Here is a 12544-nt window from a genome sequence, read left to right on the forward strand (position 1 = left end):
AGGTCAGGGGGCGAGTCATGCCTGAGAAATTATGACAGACTGTGTATGGGGGACATTGCTTTCGTTTCCTTTGTCCATCCTTCCGAGCTCATTAAACCTCTTCCTGCACTGTGTAAATTTGAGGTCATCCAAAACTCTGCTGCCCGTGTCCCAACTCGCAGTAAGTCCCGTTCACCCATCACCCATGTGCTCGCTGACCTACATCGGCCCCCGGTTAAGCAACGCCTCGATTTTCAAATTCTCATCCTTGTTTACAAATCCCTCCATGGCAGCACCCTATCCTGTCTCTGTAACCTCCTCCAGCCCTGCAACCCTCCGGGATATCTGCGCTCCTCCAGTTCTGGCCTCTGGCACATCCCCAATTTTACTTGCACCACCACCTGCGGTCATGCCTTCAGCCGCCGAGGCCCTACGCTCTGGAATTCCCTCCAAAAACCTCTCTGCCTCTCTACCTCTCTCTCCTTTAATTCGCTCCTTAAAACCTACCTCTTTGACCAAGCTTTTGGTCATCTGCCCTAATATCTCCTTATGTGGCTCAGTGTCAACTTTTGAAGCGCCTTGGGACGGTTTACTACGTTAAAGGTGCTATATAAATACAAGCTGTTGTTGTTGTAGCAGCCCTACTGTGTAGTGTAGGAGTGGTGACGGTTGCACTCACTGATGGTAATTTTTACTTTGGGGGGATAGTGTAAAACGAAAGATATCGATTCAGCCGCCGATTATAATTCTCTCCTGAATGTCACGTCTGTTGACTTGAACCTTTCTAGTGAAGGGTCCATACCTGAAACGCTGAGTTGTTTCTGGAAATTTTTGTTTCCTGTTGAAGCTGGCCCATCAGTTAAAGAAAGCTTTATTACGCTGTTCATTAGCGTTAATCTCACTGGCCTGCAGAAACAAGGGAGACTCTGGCAATCATCTGTGGTAGAAAATAGGTGAAGTACATTGGGTATAATGTGACAACAAATGCTATTAGGAAGCTTTCTTCCAGCCTCGAGGCACAGAATCGCGCAGAGGAATCTCCAGGATCCTTTAAAAAAAAATACCGTCTACGTTTACATGGCAATGTCTGTGAACTGCACTAAATTCAGTATCAGATTTTAACTAAAACAAACTTTCCCAAAGCTTCAGAGCACAGATATGGGTAAGATAAGGCCCTGCACCTAAATCCGGTTTAATGTTCTGACTGCTTTTAGTGACCTCACGTATTCCCCTGGTGGTCCCTGAAAGCCAGGTGCTGGGGATTGTCTCCAGCTTGCTCCCTGCCTTCTTTCAAACTCTGCAGGCATTGGATTAGCGGTGAACTGCTGCTCTGTCGGGCTGCTGATTTGCATTGAGCCGGTTAATTCAGCCTCTGTATTTGCAGCTGATTTGAATCAAACTGAACTGTGTAAGTGGCACGGAGCAGTGCGCCGAGGCTGAATGGGATAGAAAGCTGCGGCATTGCTTTTTTGTTGGCTTGCATAGCTTAGTTTCCAAATCATTTGTGCAACACTAGCTCTCGACGAGGTTCAGTTCCCCCCTTAACCATTTGAGGACTCGGGTCTCAAATGTGTCCCTCCCGCCCCACATTCTGCCCGATTTGCAAGAGAGAACCGAGTGTGAAAGCCACTTTGATCAGCAGTACAACTTCTAAATATTGAAGTCACAAAGACTTCTGAACAAAGTCTTTTTTTTTAACCCGTCTTCATTGGATTTACAATGAATGTTGCTCCAGTTAGTATGGTGCCGCACCATTCAACTCAGAACAATGCGAAGGGCATTTGCATTAAAAAAAAAGCCCACAAATGTGTTTCTTTCCTCTCCTGAATGTGATGGCTACAACAACAACAACTTGCATTTAAATAGCACCTGTAATGTTGTAAAACGTCCAAAGGCACGTCCCAAGGGACACCGAGCAACACAAGGTGATAGTAGGACAGGCGAGCAAAAGCTTGGTCAAAGAGGTAGGTTTTAAGAAGGAGAGAGAGCGAGGCGGAGAGCTTTAGGGAGGGATTTCCAGCTTAGGGTCGAGACAGCTGAAGGCACAGCTGCCAATGGTGGGGGGAAAGCCTAAGCTGAGGACGCACAAGAGGCCAGAATTGAAGGAATGCAGAGCTCTTTGGGGGTTGTAGGGCTGGAGGAGGTTACAGAGAAGGGAAGAACGAGGCCAGGGAGGGATGTGAAAACACGGCTGAGAATTTTAAACCTGAGGTGCTGCTGAACGGGCAGCAAAGGGGCGATGGGTGAACGGGACTCGAATATGGGCAGCAAAGGGGTGATGGGTGAACGGGACTCGAATACGGGCAGCAGAATTTTGGATGAGCTCAAATTTGACCAAAAACTTGATCAAAATAACATTGCACATGGCTCCTGAATAAAGGAGGAAGAATGAACTTGCATTTATATAGCACCTTCCACGACCTCAGGACGTCTCAAGGTGCTTTACAGCCAACGAAGTACTTTTGAAGTGCAGTCTCTGTTGTAATGTAGGAAACAACCTGGCAATAAAGATAGCAAAATACTGCGGATGTTGGAAATCCGAAATAACAACAGAAAATGCTGGAAAAACTCAGCAGGTCAGGCAACATCCATGGACAGAAATTTGAGTTGACGTTTCGGGTCGACCCCTTCTTCAAAACTGGAAAGAAAAGATAGATCGGAGGCAGGGCTGCGATCGGACAAAAGAATAAAAGAAATAAAAGAAGTAAAAAAGAGACAATAAAAGGTGTTAGAAGCTAGACGAGATGGTAATAGGCTGAGATTGGGTGTAAAGTGTACTGGCAGGGCAAGGGATAGCTGCCAGGTGTGAGAGCGAAACAAAAGGAAACGGGGGGGGGAAAGGAGTGGAAAAATTACAAGAAAAAATGAAGTGGGGGCCGAGGTTATGATCTGAAATTGTTGAACTCGATATTGAGTCCGGAAGGCTGCAGAGTGCCTAATCGTAAGATGAGGTGCTGTTCCTCGAGTTTACGTTGAGCTTCCGTGGAACAATACAAGAGGCCAAGGACGGTGAGGTCCGAGTGTGAATGGAGCGTTGAATTAAAATGACAGGCGACCGGAAGCTCGGGGTCACCCTTACGGACTGAATGGAGGTGTTCCGCAAAGCGGTCACCCAATCTGCGTTTGGTCTCCCCAATGTAGAGGAGACCGCATCGTGAGCAGCGAATACAGTATACTAGATTGCGAGAAGTACAAGTAAATCGCTGTTTCACCTGGAAGGGGTGTCTGGGGCCTCTGTACTGGCGTCAGTGGGGTGTTTGCACCGCCTCCTGAGGTAAAGGTTCTCAGTGGCTGGTGGCAACTTGCTAGACTGGCCATAAAACTCGTGGTGCCAGCGGGCAGGTCCAGCAGGTTTACACCCGGGGAGGCTACTGGCTGGGCAAGACCTGCTCCCTCAGCAACCGGGTGTACAAACACCCCCCCACTGACACTAAATAAAAGCAGCTTCATAGAATCCACCACCCTCCCCTACCGCAGCGGCTCAAAATCCTGCTGCCGCAGTTTTTTCAGCAACGGTGCAACAGATTAAACTTCCATCCACGTCCAGCTCTTTTTGCATAGTGGTTATATCTTGATTGTTCCTTGTTCAAAGATCGAAGCAAACTGGTGAGGGTGTCGGTGCGAGGAGGACGGAGGGCCCCGATCTTCCTTTTCTAGCATGACCAGGGTAGAAGTTAAGAGGAAGTAATTTAATTCTGGATTTCATGAGGTGTAACAGAGCAAACTGCAGTGTGTGCGGGAATGTAAGGAAAACAACCACTGTAGTCTTCAAAGGGACAAGCCTTTATATAAGTGCTAATATAAAAATTCTCACAGATAACAGCGCAGTGCATTTATCTTTAAAGTTTTTCTTTCCGGTTCACAAAACACTCACCTGCAAAGCAATGGTATTCTTTTAAAAAGTGATACAAGGGAGCTTTGCGATAAAGACGCTGTATGTTTATTGGGCATTTGTGTTTTTGATGAGACTGCTGGCGTACGTGGAGGAGGATCATAAAGATGTAAAAAGAAATTTAACAGTTGGTTTGAAGTTCACTTGATCCTCCTGCCTTGTAAAATGGGCGAGCTGAAAATTGAAGCCAGTTTATGTAGCACGGAATGCAATGTGTAGGGTGTGTGTGTGTGTGGGTGGGTGTATGTATGTAAGTGGGTGTGTATATATATATATATATATATGAATATATATTATAATACACAATTATTCTCAGTGCAACCTTATCGAGAACCCAATGCTGGCGTGTGTTCCCTCACCACGCTCAAAGATCACTCTTCATCAACAGACACTTAAAAAAGAACAGGATGCCTTGGGCACTACTTGTTAACAGTATCTAATAATGCGATTCTGCCACTCACGAGCTGGAAAATGAAGCCAGTTTTTTTTTAAAACAAACGTTCAACCTTTCTTTTTTAACAACAAAGAGCAGCAGACCTCAGGCTGTTGCCGGTAAAAGTAAAAAATTAGTTTTCAGGCGGGAGCCGGACATGAAACAAAATGAATAGAGAAAAAAAAAATCTTCCAAATTAAAGGCGGGCACTTGTCGAGGATGATTCATTGGCGAGGAGAACCTGCTAGGTCAGAATCAGCTCTCATTAGCCTCATTGTCATTGCTGCATCGGTATATGAAATATAAGTCCAATCGCTTGGGAATTTAGGTTAGAGGCGCCATCTATTCTGTTAAATACAGCGCTGTTTCACTTTACAATGGAATGATTTGATGATAGCGGTTGGCATCTTTATAACAAAAACCCTCTGAAAAGTGTGGCAAAACCAAGGGGAAGATTGATGGGGCTTACTGCACCCTAATCTTTAATGGATCAGCTCATTCTTCGTAAACTTGACCCATTAAAGGTTCTCTTTTTTTAAATGTCTTTTCTGCTCTGCTGTGAAATCTTATACCACACAGCTCTGTCCGTAGGAGCCTGCAGTCAATGGGCTCAGTGTTTGGGAAGGTGAGGCTGTCGGCTGATATTTCGAAACTGTACATTTTCAAAATTAGAACATACCTTCATTATTAACCCTTTTAGGAAGGGCCATGCCACTGTCTTTGCAAGAACATCCAATTCAAACTTGCTGTGCTTAATTTCCTACTTGGGAGGTCTGGGATGGTGGGGGTGGCGGGGAGCTGTGTTCTTTTGTCATTGTGTGGCTCACACTTCGAAGGTTCCCTACGTGTTCCTTCAGAGGCTTGACTGCAGGAGACTGAGCACTGCATTGCTTAAAGTTGCAGTACCCACATAGACTTACATTTTCAGCATGAGAAACGTGGAAAGAAATGTAAAAGTTGGATCCAGATTTGAGTGTCTAACATGCAAGTGTCTGGAATTCTGAAGTGTTTAGTGTCAGCCGTGGCTAAGTTGGTAGCACTCTCGCCTCGGAGGTAGAAGGTTGTGGGTTCACAGTCCCACTCCAGAGACTTCAGCACATTAAATCTAGGCTGACACTCCAGTGCAGTGCTGAGGGAGCGATGCACTGTAGGAGGTGCTGTCTTTTGGATGAGACGTTAAACCGAGGCCCCGTCTGCTCTCTCAGGTGGATGTAAAAGATCTCATGGCGCTATTTCGAAGAAGAGCAGGGGAGTTATCCCCGGTGTCCTGGCCAATATTTCTCCCTTAATCAACAAAACACAAACAGATTATCTAGTCATTATCACATTGCTGTTTGTGGGAGCTTGCTGTGTGCAAATTGGCTGCCATGTTTCCCACGTTACAACAGTGACTACACTCCAAAAGTACTTAATTGGCTGTAAAGCGCTTTGAGACATCCGGTGTTCGTGAAAGGCGCTATATAAATGCAAGTCTTTCTTTTAATAAATCCAATAGAGAATTCAGGAGAGACTTCTTTACCCAGAGAGTGGTCAGAATGTGGAACGCACTGCCACAAGGAGTAATTGAGACAAATAGCACAGATACATTTAAGGGGAAGCTGGATAAACACACGAGGGAGAAAGGAATAGAAGGATATGCTGATAGGGTTTGATGAAGAGGGGTGGCAGGAGGCTCGTGTGGGTATAAGCACTGGCACAGAGCTGTTTCTGTGCTGTACACGCGATGTAAGGGGGTGCAAGCAGGGATCTGATCAAGTATTGAATGATTACAATAAAGTAAATTCAGAAGAAGTCAGACCAGTAGGACCAGAAATTTAGGCTTCTTCGACATCATCTCCCAAACCCGCGACCTCATCCATCTAGAAGGACAAGGGCAGCAGGCGCATGGGAACACCAACACCTCCAAGTTCCCCTCCAAGTCACACACCATCCTGACTTGGAAGTATATCGCCGTTCCTTCATCGTCACTGGGTCAAAATCCTGGAACTCCCTCCCTAACAGCACTGTGGGAGTACCTTCACCACACGGACTGCAGCGGTTCAAGAAGGTGGCTCACCACCACCTTCTCAAGGGCAATTAGGGGTGGGCAATAAATACTGGCCTTGCCAGCGATACCCACATCCCATAAAAAACAAAGAAAAAAATGTTTTTTAATTAATGAAAAGTAAATTTAAAGCCGACATATTAGGAACAGGAGTAGGCCATTCAGCCCCTCTAGCCTGTTCCGCCATTCACTGAGATCATGGCTGATCTGCACCTCAACTCCAGTTACCTGCCTTTGCTCCATTTCCCTTGATACCCTTGACTAATAAAAATCTGTCAACCGCAGTGTTGAACATTTCAATTGACCCAGCAACCACAGCCTTTGGGGAGAGAGAGCTCCAGATTTCCACTACCCTTTGTGTGGAAAAAGTGCTTCCTGATTTCATGCCTAAGTGGCCTAGCTCTAATTTTAAGATTATGGCCCATTGTTCTGGATTTCCCCCAGAAGAATGGCTTTACGGAAAGGTTGATAATGTTTGAAGTAATCTGCCAGGCATAGTGTTGGGAGTCCAAGTCAGGAAAATTAAAACATCTTTTAGCAGTACAATCTTTTTCTGTCCTTTGTTTTTTCTTGCACTATTATAAATCTTCCCAATTTCTATATTGGGCGTGGACACTGATGATGAATCGTGGAAGTAGGGATCTGGATTAAAAAAGCAGAACGGCCATCTTGAATTTCACCTGAAAATCGGCGCTGCACTAAGTGGTGTGCAGTCTGAGCATCTGCTACACTGCACTTTGGCTACACTGATGTTCATTGCATTCATTTTTGTTTTTTTTAAAAAAGGTTTATTTTAAGAAGGGTGTCTTGGGACTTTTCTGAATTTCACAGGTAGTTGAAATTGTTGGGAACCGAGCTTTTTAATCCGTTCAAAAAACAATCTCGCTTTTCTGCATTAAGGAGCTCATTATCTTTACCAAATAGCTTTGTTTGAGCACAAGGCAGCAGGTATTCAGAAGTCAGCACCGTGGTACAGCAAATGAGAATCGCACGCGCAATGAAAATTCCAGTGCTTGGCCGTTTCAAATAGTAATTTCAAACCAACAGCTAAGAAAACTTGCACAGGCCATATTCGTCAGATGCAGATATAATCCTAGCTGATGGTTGTAGCCGGGTAGCTGATGACATTATTTCTTACCCCTGAATTTTTCTATTGGTTATTTCGAATTACCAGTGTCTTTAGCCACAAAGTTATTTTGCTCGAAAAACCAAAAAGGTTTCACTGTGACAGTAGAGCTGGTAAAGTAGTTGATGGTTGAAAAGGTACAATTTTGTTAGATCATATTTTTAAATGGGTCAATATGATATATATATATTTATTTTATATGTATAATTTTTCTCTTTCGCCATTGCACACAGTGTGCTAAAGCATATGGAAATTCTTAGGTTGTAATTTTATTTTACCGCTAAGGGTGTTGAAATACGTGTGTTTTTTTTATATTTGTTTTTTTTTATATTAACTGCTGGGATATTTTGAGCCACAGGAAAGCGTAACAGAATTTTCTGTGCTGTGGACATATTTAAAGTGTGATGCACTCCATAAGAAGGACCTCTCCTATATTAATAGATAGATGTACAAAAAATACCCTTTTCACGAAGAGTCCAACACGAAGATAGTTCCCCAAATACCGAGTGAGTAAATGGACCGACCGGAGTTTGGAGAGACAGCCGTAACGGTGTTAAAAATACGTCCTTTGATTGACCCCCCTCCTCCCCCACCATGCACTACTTCCCCCTCCCGTGCCTTATTGCATCCCCCATTACAGACCTGGACTGGAGGGTCCCGGATTGAGTCTCTGGGTTGTGCTGACTTCACTGATTTAGCTGGGACAGCAGAAGGGGCACTGCACCTAGCTTTAGCAGCCACTACTTGGATATAGAGACCGGAGCACTGTTGAAAGCCTTGAAATCATACGTCAATATGAGTTGCTGCCTTCAGGAGAGGATTCAGATGAGACATTGAACTGTTTGCCCTATCAGATAGATGTGAAAGATCCCATGGAAGTTCTCCTCGGTGTCCTGGCTAATATTTATCCCTCAATGAACAGCAATAAAACCGATTATCTTATTGCTGTTTCTGGGACCTTGCTGTGCGTAAATTGGCTGCCGTGTTCCCTCCATTACAACCGTGACTGCACTTCAAAAGTACTTCATTGGCTATAACGTGCTTTGGGACATCCTGAGGTCGTGAAAGGCGTTATTTAAATAAATCAATCAATCAGTTCTTCTTTCCTTCCTTCCTTCCTCCCTCCCTCCCTCCCTCCCTTCCTCTTACGCTCCTTCCTTCCTTCCCTCTTACGCTCCTTCCTTCTCTCTTACGCTCCTTCCTGCCTTCCTTCCTTCTCTCTTACACTCCTTCCTTCCTTCTCTCTTACGGTCCATCCTTTGCGCTTAATCTCCTTCCTTCTCTCTTACGTTTCCTCCTTCCTCCTCTCCTTCCTCCTCTCCTTCCCCCCTTCCTTCCCTCCTTTTCTCCTTCCTTCCCTCCTTTTCTCTTTCTCTTAGATCACCTCACACTTCCCTATTCTGTGTGCCTCAGCAATCTGACACACCCTGATTCCTTTCTGGGAAATAAAATTCTTAGGTCCTGGCAGAAACTAAAGTTCGTAACAGCACATTAAATGTCATTGTTTTACCCTGCATGGAGTCAGCACAGTACAGATTTCTCAAAGCTGCCTCTAACAGTAAACATCGAAATCCTGTAAGTTCTTGGGCAAGTGGAGACACAAAGAAATGTGAATCTTTTTTTTCACACGGAGTTATGCTTTACCACAAGTGGCTATTGAGGCAGAAACTGCAACAGTATTTTAAAGGGAATTGTGTAAGTATGTTGAAAAGAAGAATATAAAAGGTCATGGGGGGGAAAAAGGAAGTGGGACTAGAATCAGCAAAAGTGGCGCAGGTTTCCTTCTGTGCTGTAAATTCTTTGATATGTTTCTATGATAAGTAAAATTGTAAGTTGTAGTGTCAATGATCTTCTGAATTATTTTGACTTCTTTATGAATTTGAACAACAATGTTTCTATGATAAGTAAAATTGTAAGTTGTAGTGTCAATGATCTTCTGAATTATTTTGACTTCTTTATGAATTTGAACAACATCAATTATTAAGAACGGAATACCTGAAATGGGAAACTTAACAATTTATCGTTGGTAGTCAATTTTAATTTTTAATGCACCCAACAGGCAGGCTGAGGTTGATGAACCAAACCCAGTGGAGCTGTGAGGGGAATGAGCTAGTTGAACAACAAAACACACAGGACTGAACAGCAAGAAAAGACCGCTTTAGAACCTCTTCAAGTCAGGTAAGTTGTTCTGCGCATTGTAATCCTCTGAAAGTCTTCATACAGAAAAGTGCTGTGCATTGCAAGCAGTGAAACATCTGCGTGGATTTGTATGAAAATCATTGATCGTTGATGCTGTAAACAAAAAAAACCCTGGAGATGCTGGAAATCTGAAACAAAAGCCGATCAGTCAGCATCTGTGGAAAGAATGGACAAGTTAACATTTCAGATGTAGAGCCTTTGTTAGAACAGCCATCAGATAGTAGTTGATGTTATTAGGCAGTACTGGATGATTGACTCCTTATCACATGGGTACTGCCTCAACATTGGTTCTCACTTGCTCCACAGGGCAAGTGCCTGGTAGTTTTCTGCTTATTTGGGACGGCTCCTTTTTCTGGCTCCATGCGAGGTTTTCTTTTTAATTAAGCTCCTCATTTTTCTTTCAAGGCAGTCTTGATTAAGAGTTGCAAATATCATGCATCCATGCATGAACCATGACAATTCATGTTGGTAGGTCATTCGACCTTGGAGGGAACCCAGACTTTGGCTGGGCTCAACAACAACAACAACACTAACTTGCATTTATGTAGCGCCTTTAATGCAGCAAAACGTCCCAAGGCGCTTGAAAGAGCGATATCAATAAAAAATATTCTTGACACCGAGCTACAAAAGGAGATATCAGGACAGATGACCAAAAGCTTGTCAAAGAGGTAGGTTTTAAGGAGCATCTTAAAGGAGGAGAGCGAGGCGGAGAGGTGGAGAGGTTTAGGGAGGGAATTCCAGAGCTTCGGGCCTAGGCAGTTGAAAGCACAGCTGCCAATCGTGGAGTGATTAAAATCGGGGCTGTGCAAGAGGCTTGTAAGGCTGGAAGAGTTTACAGAGATTGGGGAGGGCGAGACCATGGAGGGAATTAAAAACAAGGATGAGGATTTTAAAATTGCGGCGTTGTCAGACCAGGAGCCAGTGTAGGTCAGCAAGCACAGGGATTATGGGCGAAAGAGACTTGGAGCGAGTTAAGATACGGGCAGCAGAGTTTTGGATGAGCACAAGTTTATATAGGGTGGAAGATGGGAGGGCGGCCAGGAGCATATTGGAATAGTCAAGTCTAGAGGTAACAAAGGCATGGATGAGGGTTTCAGCAGCAGATGAGCTAAGGCAGGATTGGAGTCGGGTGATGTTATGGAGGTGGAAGTAGGAAACCATGAGACCAGGAACTTCCCAGCAGTGGACAGAGATTAGGAGCAGAAACCCTGGCAGATTTGAGACCAGACTTGGAGTCTAAGTCTGGGTCTATATGGCTCAGTACAACATTTATTCACTGAGCCATTAGGAGGGCAGATCGGGAACAACTATTCCCTCCAGTAGGGTAATCCAGAGCAAAGGGACAGAAAATCTTAGAATTCAAATGAAACCATTTAAAAGCAAATCCAAGAAAAACCCTTTTGCGCAAAAGGTGATGAGAAGGTGGAAGGCACTGCCATGGAAGGCCACAGGCGCACACTCAATTGAGGTGTTTAAAAAAGAGATGGAAACTTACTTAGAAGTAATGAAATTGAGGGACAGGATCAATAGGTGGGGAATTGGGATTTAAAGAGATAGCGTTGCCAATGTTAACAAAAATCGAGGGAAAGGTGAGATGGGATAGCTGGCCTATTCCAGTTCCTGTGAACTCCCAGATTTATTTTAGTTGGTTTGTTGTGGACTCCTGAGTTGACTATAAAAAAAACTGCTGTAGATTACTTCATCTCCAGAAGTAACCGCTGTATCATGGCATTTCATGGGCAATTGGATAAACACTAAAAGAACTAAATATTAAAGGATTTAGGGAAAGAGCAGGGAAATGGGATTAGAGAGTGAGTGCTTGATAAGCTAAACGGCCTCCTCCTGTGCTTAAATTTCTGTGATTCTAAAATTTCTACAGCAGGGCTTTCTAAAACAAATGCTACATGCCATACTTGGCTGGAGGTTTTGTGTTCATCAAGTGATGCCTTGTAATGTAACATATCTTGAATATTGGCAGTGTGGTGTACCTGACAATAGCATGGGCTGTTACAAGGGTCATGAAAATTGGTTACATATACATTTACATTAGATCCTTGAAATTGGATTTTTCAGATATTGATATTTGACTGTGCACAATCAATTATCAAAGCATACTTGGGAGGATCTGAATGGTGTTTATTTAAGAATTACATCTTTTTGTTCAGCAAATGCTGAAAATGATGTGCCCTGTGCCTTGTTCTATTAAAAACAATCAGTTCCACACGTTGTACTTTGTGCTGGAAAAGAAATATTGCGCAGTGTAAAAACTGGAGAGACTGGTGTACAAGGACACCCAGGTCCCTTTGTACATCAACATTTCCCAATTTATCACCATTTAAATAATACTCTGCCTTTCTGTTTTTTCTACCGAAGTGGATAACTTCGCATTTATCCACGTTATACTGCATCTGCCATGTATTTGCCCACCCACTCACTCAACTTGTCTAAATCACCTTGAAGCCTCTTTGCATCCTCCTTACAACTCCCAATCCCACCTAGTTTCGTGTCGTCAGCAAACTTGGAAATATTACAGTTGGTTCCCTCATCCAAATCATTAAAATATATTGTGAATAGCTGGGGCCCAAGAACTGATCCCTGCGGTACCCCACTAGTCACCGCCTGCCACCCCAAAAAAGACCCATTTATTCCTACTCTCTGTTTCCTGTCTGTTAACCAATTTTCAATCCATGCCAATATATTACCCCCAATCCCATGTGCTTTAATTTTACACACTATCCTCTTATGTGGGACTTTATCAAAGGCCTTCTGAAAATCCAAATACAGGTACACCACAGTAAAGATATGCTGATTAATGGGCTTGTCATTGAGCCAGCCTGTGTGGCACGGTAATGGTAAAGTGACAGAACCAGA

The 12544-nt window shown here is 43.8% G+C and overlaps 1 protein-coding gene across 11 annotated transcripts in view; it reads left to right on the top strand.

Moving 5' to 3' along the window:
* tenm3 (teneurin transmembrane protein 3) overlaps positions 1 to 12544 on the top strand; it is a 2019778-nt gene that overhangs the window by 1202405 nt on the left and 804829 nt on the right. For all 11 annotated transcript variants that reach the window (XM_085979187.1, XM_085978950.1, XM_085979196.1 and 8 more), the window contains one exon: positions 9534 to 9652. The gene's annotated coding sequence lies outside the window, so the exon portion shown is untranslated. The remainder of the gene's footprint in view (positions 1 to 9533; positions 9653 to 12544) is intronic.

This window comes from Somniosus microcephalus, chromosome 1 (genome assembly GCF_052327205.1).
Source record: "Somniosus microcephalus isolate GS21.2 chromosome 1, FLI_Smic_1.0, whole genome shotgun sequence".
In the NCBI taxonomy this organism is placed as follows: Eukaryota; Metazoa; Chordata; class Chondrichthyes; order Squaliformes; family Somniosidae; genus Somniosus; species Somniosus microcephalus.